General features: G+C 30.6%; 2 pseudogenes; one reads left to right on the top strand and one right to left on the bottom strand.

Moving 5' to 3' along the window:
* Nucleotides 1-2,094: 2,094 nt before the first annotated feature.
* On the top strand, nt 2,095-2,726 carry LOC149515202 (uncharacterized; annotated as a pseudogene).
* Nucleotides 2,727-6,783: 4,057 nt separating this feature from the next.
* Nucleotides 6,784-9,892, bottom strand: LOC111302638 (cation/H(+) antiporter 15-like; annotated as a pseudogene).

Raw genomic sequence — 9,892 nt, 5'->3', positions numbered from 1 at the left:
TAGAGAATAACTTTGAATATCTATTATTTGATAGCAAAGTCTTTTTTGGTGATCCCTGATTTTTTTCCTCTATACTGGAAGATTTTTCATGTAAATCTTGATGTACTTTATTTTTCTAGCATTGTTAATTGTTGATTGTTGTTTATTATTGTGGGTTTGTTACGATATATTGCTTCTGCGTTGTTGTGTTTATTATTTTAAGTCCAATAGTTTTACCATATTTTTTTTCTGGGTTATTAACCATGTGGATTAATGATGTTTATACAACACCAATATATACAATTTCGCTCCCTGGCCAAGCTTTTAATTGTAAGATCGAGCGTCTTCAATCTCATCTTTCAAACATGTTCGATCAAAGGGGTGTTTGAGTCTTTTCGTGATTAGAACTGAAAGAAGCCCTGCTATTGCTATTGTGCGACAACCTAATTGTATAGTTCCTTACCTGTAAACAAATTGATATGATCCTTAAAAAAAGTAAATGAAAATTTCAAAAATTAAAGGAGAAAAGAGGGTAAAAGAACAGAATAGAGGAAGAAAAATTCTAGGGGAGAGAAAATTGATTGTATTTCTCATAACTGAATGGTTTGTCCAATACCCGTACTCTTCTTAAGCTACCCAACAATGGCGACAGCTACATTTCGAGGTTTTTGAACTTACAGCACACTCACACCACTGCTCTCTATTTTTCCAATAGTAATAACAAACTTGAAATAAAATGGCCAAGCCAACCACAAACCAACTTTTTATTTTTGTAAAGAGAATATTATATCCAACTATTTATTAATATCAAAAGCCTAGTAAAAAAAAATGTAACCACATCACAATCTTCCTATAATTTTTTTAAAGTCATCTCTTTTTTCAAGTAAGTTTCACATATCTCTTCTAATATAAAAATTTTTTATAATTTTTTAATGATTTGATCTTGATAAATGATTGAATATGAATAGATATATTTTTTAGGTTTATGAGATGTCAAACTAACTCAAAATTTTTTATTTTTATATTTAATATATTATAGTTTGAGATGTCAGCAATTCTAAGACATTATATAAAGAAGAATGGGAAAAGGGAGATGTTTCATTGAAATACAATTAACTTGGCTATGATTATTAGAGGAGATAGGAATTGACTCATAACGAATCACTACTGCTACCTATATTTTATTGATAATCCTGAGAAAGTAAAAGCAGTACTTGGATGCCCATGGGAAAAAAGAAAAGAGGTTGTTGAAAGATTGGTGTTTGGTTCATCTAGTCATTAAAGATGTCAAAAATTTCTTTGCTTCATAAGTTTTTAATTCGTTGAAATAAGTTTATTTTTCTTAGGATAGAAATATTTATTTTTTATTTTAGTAAAATATATTTATGTTAGACAACTATATGGTGATATGTTATTACTTTTTGTTTGGTGCAAAAAGTACATATAATTCACTCATATGTAATGTTTTTATGTGATTGCATTTTTTATATTTAATAGCTTTTATATGAATATATCGCCAAAGTGATAATGTGTTTAAATTTTGATAATGGCCAACAAATCCACCAATGTATGTTTGTAAAACATCTTTTTATTTTACTTGATTAAAAACCACTATATAGTAGTAATTGTGAAGCTAGACAACATATCAAACATGTTATGGTCTAAAAGTGCTCTAAAATCACAAACAATAAAAGGTTATAATTGAAAAAAATTATTATAATGAATCATTTCCTTTCTTTTTCACTTTTTATCCAAACAATAGTTTTTAGAATTACTTTTTTTTCTTTTTTCTTATTAATTTTAATTATCCAAATAAAGGGTACATGTATCCTTTTTTTTTTTACTTTTAACAAACTTTCTTTTACTTTCCTTTTCTTTTTTTTTCTTTATTAATATTTATCCAAACATAGCGCTAATGTCATGGGAAATACCCTTTTTGCTTTTCTTACGACAAGATAAAGGCCTAATAGTAGCTTTCCCTATTATTACAATTATTACTACACATGGCGGCTTAAGTTAACTGCAATATATATGTATACGTCAATTAAATGGGCACCATTTCGAAGGCCAAACTTGAAAGATTAATTAACTTGATAAAACCTATGCATATATCTATAGAAGTAGGACATTTTTATAATTTTGAATAAGGCATAAAATATAGCAATATTTTATACTTAGTGCATATGAGTACGGTTGTTGTTGTATAACATTGTCCACCCTTGGTCACATTAATTCATTCCAAGAAAGAAAAAAAAAGAACTTGAAAACTTGAGAGTAGTTGACTCCAAAGACATGGGCAATTTGGCTTGTATTCTTTCTTACGGAGCTTTAGACTTGAACCGTGTAGTCCATTTGAATGGCTACATAGAAGAAATTATACGTCCAGCTAGGGCTGCAAGTGAGATCCTCAAGGCCAACCCTCATCATGTCTTGAGCAAACCATGCTCTCAAGGTGTTGTATGTAAACATTTTGATCTTTTTCTCGAAATTCGAGCTTAAAATAGGCAATATATACTTCTTGATCCCAGCATCTTCGTTACTAGAGCAGAAAAAGAGGGGTATGCACCACAAAAAGGCCTTCAAAACGAGCAAAAAACACGACAATCATGACATTTAAGATTGTGATCATTACCTAGCAAATGTCAGTATTTCAGAGAAGAAATTACATAATTATTCCTTACGTAGGGATCGCCAAAATGGACTCCAGAGTATGACGGCCTTATCTGGCAAGCAACTCTGAAAACTAACAATTTTTTCCTTATGTGTCGGGATCTTATCACATCTCTATAGATCATTGTTAAAAATTTAAGAAAACAGAAATAGTAAAAAAAAAGAAAATATGACTTTGAGGTATGAAGAACATTATCTTAAGGGTAATTATACCTATAGAATATAACCAAGTCTTAAAACTCTCTAAATCATAAGTAGTGAAATTGGTCAGGTAAAAAGATCTATTTATAATAAATGAACAGTCACCAATCAAGCCAATTCAAAAAATTATGACATTCTGTATAGTCATGTTTTATTATTTAAATAAATTTTATTTAAATAATCATATTTTTTTGTTCATATATGTTTATTCATACTATCATATTTTTTCACTGTTTAAACATGTTTATTCAGAATCAGTAATATTTCAAAATAAATAAAAAATAATAATAATAAAAAAAGATTTAAAAATTAAATATATTTATCAAACAAGTCCAAATGTCCTAAGTGTTCAAGTACCTATTTTTTATTTTTATAAAATTGTCTGACCCACTAAAAAATTTTTTAGTAAGTCTAAATGATTTAACACATTCTAACATTTAGTTCAATTACTTAAATATCATAAGTAATTTCTTTTAAACAATATATAAGTGATTTTTTTACTCAATATGAGATACATCATATTTTAAACTATCAACAATAATCACAATGGTTCAATCATGCAATGGGACATTTTTTTATTTTTTATTGTTACACGTGGGGTATTGGTTATGTGGATATAATTTGCTAACTTATGATCTTTTTGTTTTTCGGTCTGCCTATAATAATGGCAGATTTGGAATTCCACCATTTTGTTCGTGATGGAATCGCTGGAGAGAGAGAGAGAGAGATACTTGTTTGCATGAATGGTAATGTATTTACAACCGGAAGATGTAAACAAAGATTTTTTTTTCATTCTTTAGGTAGTGCTATTTTCTCAAATTAATAATTTGTTGCTTGATTTATTGTTGTTATGAAGCTGATTATAACCACCGTTTCTTTTTGTGTGTACCTTTTATTGATTTTTTAATAATTTTCAGAAGATGAAAACACTTCAACTTGTTTGATTATCATTTGCAAAAGGATTAATAAAGTATTGATTGACTTCGCATTATAATTCAATTAGTGTCCAGAATTGTCGGGTTAATCACAATGATATACATCAGAGAGTAAGCTTACCTTTTTTTTTTTTTTTTTTTTTTGTTTTGCCTTTTTTCGATGACAACAAGCTTAAAATTAGTTATACCAAAATTTGAGCGTGAGCCTAATTAATCACCGAAGTTAATCATCCATCCAACTAATTGCTCAATTTTTAATATTATAATTATATTAGAAAAAACATACACATCTCTTTCTCAAACTCTACACTACTTCAATTTTTTAATTTAAATGTTTTTGGACCACACAAAGATGAAAGACTTCCTTGGCTTTAGCTTTTTCTGATAATGGATTTCCCTTTCTTCGACTTTATGATTTATTAACTGCTTCTGTTTGCTTTATAAACATTATTTAAAAAAAAAAAGAGAGAATCACATGGATTCATGTATACAGATTGTCCTAGGTACATGCTCAAGCCATATGTATAAAGTTATCTTATTGCTGTTTTTTTAGGTAATCATGATCAAATATGCATTAACATAATTCACATGATATGGTTGCCTGATTAATTAATATTACTATATAATATTAATTAAGTTGGGAGATCAGATCCCCATGAACTCTGCTTCGAGCCTTGTGCAACGTTGGCCACGACAAAATTGCTGGTAACCAAGACTGAGTTCATGGGCTCACTCTTAAATTTCCGGAGGAGAACTTGGCGGATTTTCTCTAAATTGGAGACGTAAAAGGTCATTCATTATATATATATAAACACAGGAACTTACTGACTAGAGCCTGTAGGGGAGCTATATATTGAGTTTTAATAATATATTTCAATGGCTAGTTAAATGGAAGTCCTAATCTTAGTACGTATACATACTGGTTTAATTTGATAATGTTATAAGAATTTATATTTGATATATTATTAGTATATAAGTTTTATATATTATTAATGAATTAAATAATGATAATTTATTAATGAGTAAATATCAATTTTTAAAATAAATATATATAAATTAAAATAACTTACTAATAATGAGATGTTATAACTTGATTCACTTTATAAATGAGTTATTATTTGATTCATTAACAGTATATAAAATTTATATATTGATAATGTATTAAATATAAACTTATTTTATAAATCTATGTTATTTGTACATCATACATGATTAAACTAATATTTTAAGGAAATGCCATTTCTTATGTTAAATGTACTATCGCCTATAAAATGCTATGATCAATTCTACCCAAAAAAATTATCAAATAAATTAATAATAGAGTTTTTTTAATTTTACAAGTGATATTAATAAGGTGATTTATACCTTTTAGTGTATATCTTAAAAAATAAAAAAATATTTTTAAAAAAGTTGTATTTAAAGTGCTTTAAATTTTATCCATTCCAATTTCTGTAATTTCTGTAAATTTTATATAAAACGTTTTATATTTAGAAACCTTATACGAACGTTTTATATAAAACATTTTATATTTAGAAACCTTATACAAATGTTTTGGTGCATTCTTTTCGTATTTTGATATTTTCTTCTCCTCTAGGCCTCTGCCCGTGTTAGCCCAATACAAATAGTCTGCAATCGGTGGGCCTAACCAAAAGGGCCTATAGCTTTCGATATATGACCATTGATTATTGGGCTCTATCGAAGACAAAACATTACTCAATATTGATTAAGAGCGTACTAATAAATGATTGAAAATTAAGGGGGTGGTTTGTTTTTGTTTTCATTTTGTGTTTTTCGTTTTTGTTTTTAGTTTTTTTGAAGATTGAAAATAAAAATATATTTGGTAGGTTATTTTTATTTTTTGTTTTTGAAAATTGAAAATAAAATTTTAGAAAGTTTTAAAAATTATTGAAAACAGAATAATGGTATTTTCAATTTTTTGAAAACAATTTGACATTGCTATCATATATATACTATTCACAGACATTACAATTAAACTGCTACAGTGTCTTTACAATTATTATATTAATAAAATAGTATATTATTTATATTAATAAATAAATAATATAATAATATTATTATATTATTAATAACAAATGGAGCTTAAAAACTTTAACCACTTTCTCTTACATATTTTTGTTTTCACAGTTCTAAACTAAACATATTCTATCCAAACATGTTTTTAAATTTAATAAATTAAAAATAAAACAGAATAAAATTTTCAAAAATGTAAAATATAAAACATAAAACACACAATAATACCAAACAACCCCTAAAATTTTTAATGATTTTATTTTTTCAATGCATTTGAGAAATTAATTTTAGAAACCATTTAATTTAAAATTTTCAGTGGAAGTAGCTTTTAGCTACTTAATACATTAAGTTAATTTTATTTGAGAAATAATATTATTTAATTAATTTAATCATATATTAATTCCTTTTAAGTATTTATTCTTTCTTTTGTAACTTTTATAATTAAAAATAAATATAAAATTTATCTTTTTTTTTTTTTTTTTGCAAAATATTAATAACACTCAACATTTAGTTTTCAATATCATACCAAACAAATTTTATATCATAAATGTAATACTTAATTTTTCAATGTTTAATTTGTTCAGTTTACAACACACACACACACACACACACATATATATATATAAATAATATGTTCTTCCATTTTGTGTGCTGGTGTCAGTTTTTCAACATTTTTTTTTGAAAGAAATAGAATTTAATTCCACCAAAATCAGCAGAAACTATATATATCCATGCAAGAAGTCGCTAAAACCAATAATCTTTCATGAGTACAATTCTTTTGGTTTTTTTATTCTTTTCTAAAAAATGATGTAGTAGTAAATAAGTAAAATTAGAACAAAAGGGGGAAAACCCTATATTAATTCTACAGCACAGAACCATATATTGGAATTGTGAAAAATGCAATGTCATACAAAGAAAAAATGAAACACTTATAAATTGATTAAGTAATTAGTATTAATTTTTCTAATTAAGATTCTGGGCACACTCTAGTACACTTGCGGGGTATATCTAAAACTATATTTGAATCCTTCATCCAGCACCAAGAGCCGCCAAATTTAGTCTTTTTGGACTTTCCAAATGTTTGTTGTCGCATCACCAGAACAGATACATGACATCCGGAGTCTAATGAGGCTAACATATCCCCCAAGAATCCGGAAACTGATTCCACTCAGTAATAAGCCCCATGAACAATGGCGAATTGTTGTCATGGCGTCTTCCCACCAAAATGAGATCATAACATTTCTCCATTGTTCGCATTATTCCAACCGTATCCACGCTATCACACACGAATTCCTCCTTGTAGACGTGGTGTTTTTTCCCCACATGTGCGGTCCTGAAGTCGTTGACAATGCGCTCATCCAGTTCCTGACTTGTGTTGCCTTCTTTCCCTTTCTTGTTAGAATCGACCAAAAGGGTAACCGTGATGCTTACGTTGGGGTGTTCTCCCATGCGCATGACGTATGTTAACGTTTCCCGATCATCTGGGCCTACCACAAAGATCATTCCAATGCTGTATAAACTTCTTTTTGACATGGAACTTGTGCCGGTTAATGTCCCACGGTCGACCGGGATCCCGATGGAACAGGTGGCGTTTCGGAGGATTTGTTGATTGACTGATCTGATAGGGCTAGGCAATTCTTCCATTTGAGTGGTTGAGCGCTCCATCGCTTGTGGAATGGGATAATCACCAACGAAACTCTTTTTTCCGAGGCAAGACCGCAAATTTCATCATGCATTGTGACATAAGGTGAAACGGCTGTGAATAAGTTGACAACAACGTACAGCACCCTCATTACTCTCCTCGTATAATCTGAATGCGTTTATCATGTGCTCGGAATCCTGCATTTGAACTGAACTCTTTCCGTCTGGCCGGTGAGATATGAGAAGTGGAGCTGATCGACCAATGAGCTCTAGGAGGTGAACCACGTAGAAGCAAATGGGGCTTTTTGCTGTTGGATTTGATAATTCGAGAAGATTGATGATAGAAGGAGTCTGATATTTACAGTAGATCGGAGCTCTGTCTCTGGATGTGCGTGTTGAATGGTCCTTTTCTTAGGGGAAATGTTTCTCTTGGATGGCTTGTAGAGAAATTTCACGAGGGGAGTAGTGATACCAGTCATCAAAACTAATGAAATCGACATGATGGTAAATAATTCATCATCAATGAGCTGCCAAAAAAAAAAGGCATATTGGCTTGGCGCAGTAATTTGATTGCATTTTGGTCGGAAATAAACTCATGGGAGCAAAAAAGAACATAACAGTTGAACAAATAACTAAATGATGGAAAAGATGTGTATTATTTACCCTAAAGAGCAATGCCTGCTGTAGAACCAAGACATCCGTGATGCCCTGGGCAGTCATGATAAGGCCTAAGGAAATAGCATCAACAAGTGGCGTTTGTAGTAGAGTGGAGGCAAGACAGTTCCAAAAGTTTCTCGAGAAAGTTACAAAAAGACATAAACTCGATGATAACCACAGACTTCGAAGGTACATTTAGGAGGTTTCTGTTTTTTCCGGCTAATGTAAAATAGCTTGGTAGGAGAATAGAGGAAACGTAAGAATCAAGTTTGTTAACCAGTGCTGATCCTAATGGCGGTCGCTCTGGAGTTGCCATGCCCAGAAACGTTGGCCTCAAGATCATATGATGACCAATAATACGCTAGCAAATAAACACCCTAAAACCATCATGAAGATAGTCAAGATATAACCCTCTTTCACAGATTTTCCTTCAGTTGTATGCCTAACCATCATCAACATCACAGGCCGCAAGATGTATATTATGATCATCAGCAGGCAGCAAAGAGATAGGAACATCCATATCACAGTATCCTGTTTTCCTACGGTACCTTGTATAATTGTGAACATTACAATTGCCGAACACCAAGAAAGCATCCCTCTAACCAAAGAAGAAGACGTGGCTAACCGGCCGAGCACTGAGTAGATTCAGATCAGCTAGAAGGCAGACTAAGTCATGAAAGGAATTTAAAGCAAGAAACATTGTGATGAAAAATATGGATTTCTGTAGTTCTAGATCCAATTTAACATTATTCTTTAAAATGGCTGCAACGATTGTGTTCGGAGTAATGGGCACCGCAAAAGATAGAAAGCCAATGATCACTGCTTTCTTTCCTGTTCTCTTAACCATGCTTAAATCTGTTTTTACTCCAACTAAAAACAGGAACAGTGTGCACCCAAAAAGGGCGAATGTTCGGTTGACATAAATACTTGTAGGGATAAATCGCTTTCATGATAGGATTGTTCTCTCCCCAAAATGTTGGTCCCATTACAATACCGGTCTGCATGCAGGTTATTGCAGTATTAAACAATAACAAAACTTTAGAAATTAAATTATTTAAAACACTTTCTCTCGCATATAATATATATATATATATATATATATATATATATATATATATATATAAAACAAGAAATTATGAATTGGATGGAAAATGACAAAAAAAAAAAAAAAGAATTAATGCTCATCAACATCTGTGAGCTCACCGAGAGGATTGAGAAATAATTGGAATGTGGCGGTGGATAGTGTAACGCCCCCGATCTCATATCAGGATGATGTGTGCATAAAGAATGATATATATGTAGAGACTTAATTTCAACTTGTGAGGTGTCTTTTGTGAGATAAAACCGTGAGACTTTCGGGTTAAAGTAGACAATATTTTACAAGTTGAATGCGGGTCTCCACAAATGGTATCAAAGTGATCACTAGTTTGCAGTCATGAGAGTCATTAAATGTTACATGATGGTCTGGTGTGATCTTGGTCATGTGGATGGATTCGGCTTGACAGGAACGTTATCAAGATGATGTGTGGATAAGGAATGATATATATGTAGAGATTTAATCTTAACTTGTGAGACGTTTTTTGTGAAATAAAACCATGAGATTTTCAGATCAAAACGAATAATATCTCATAAGTTGGGTGCGAGCCTCCACAAATAGAGTTGCAACAGAAGACAGGAGTCGTAAAGTGGAGTGGATTATCCCCAAGGAAGAGACCTCTTGAACTTACATCGTGTTTTCCCTGGCATAAGAGGCCATCAATAACTGTTACATTAGCCAT

The sequence above is a fragment of the Durio zibethinus genome, chromosome 13 (genome assembly GCF_047325235.1).
Source record: "Durio zibethinus cultivar Kanyao isolate XHJ-2024 chromosome 13, ASM4732523v1, whole genome shotgun sequence".
Lineage (NCBI taxonomy): Eukaryota > Viridiplantae > Streptophyta > Magnoliopsida > Malvales > Malvaceae > Durio > Durio zibethinus.
The sequence above is the reverse complement of the archived record's forward strand: the minus strand, read 5'-3'. Positions and strand labels throughout refer to the sequence as shown.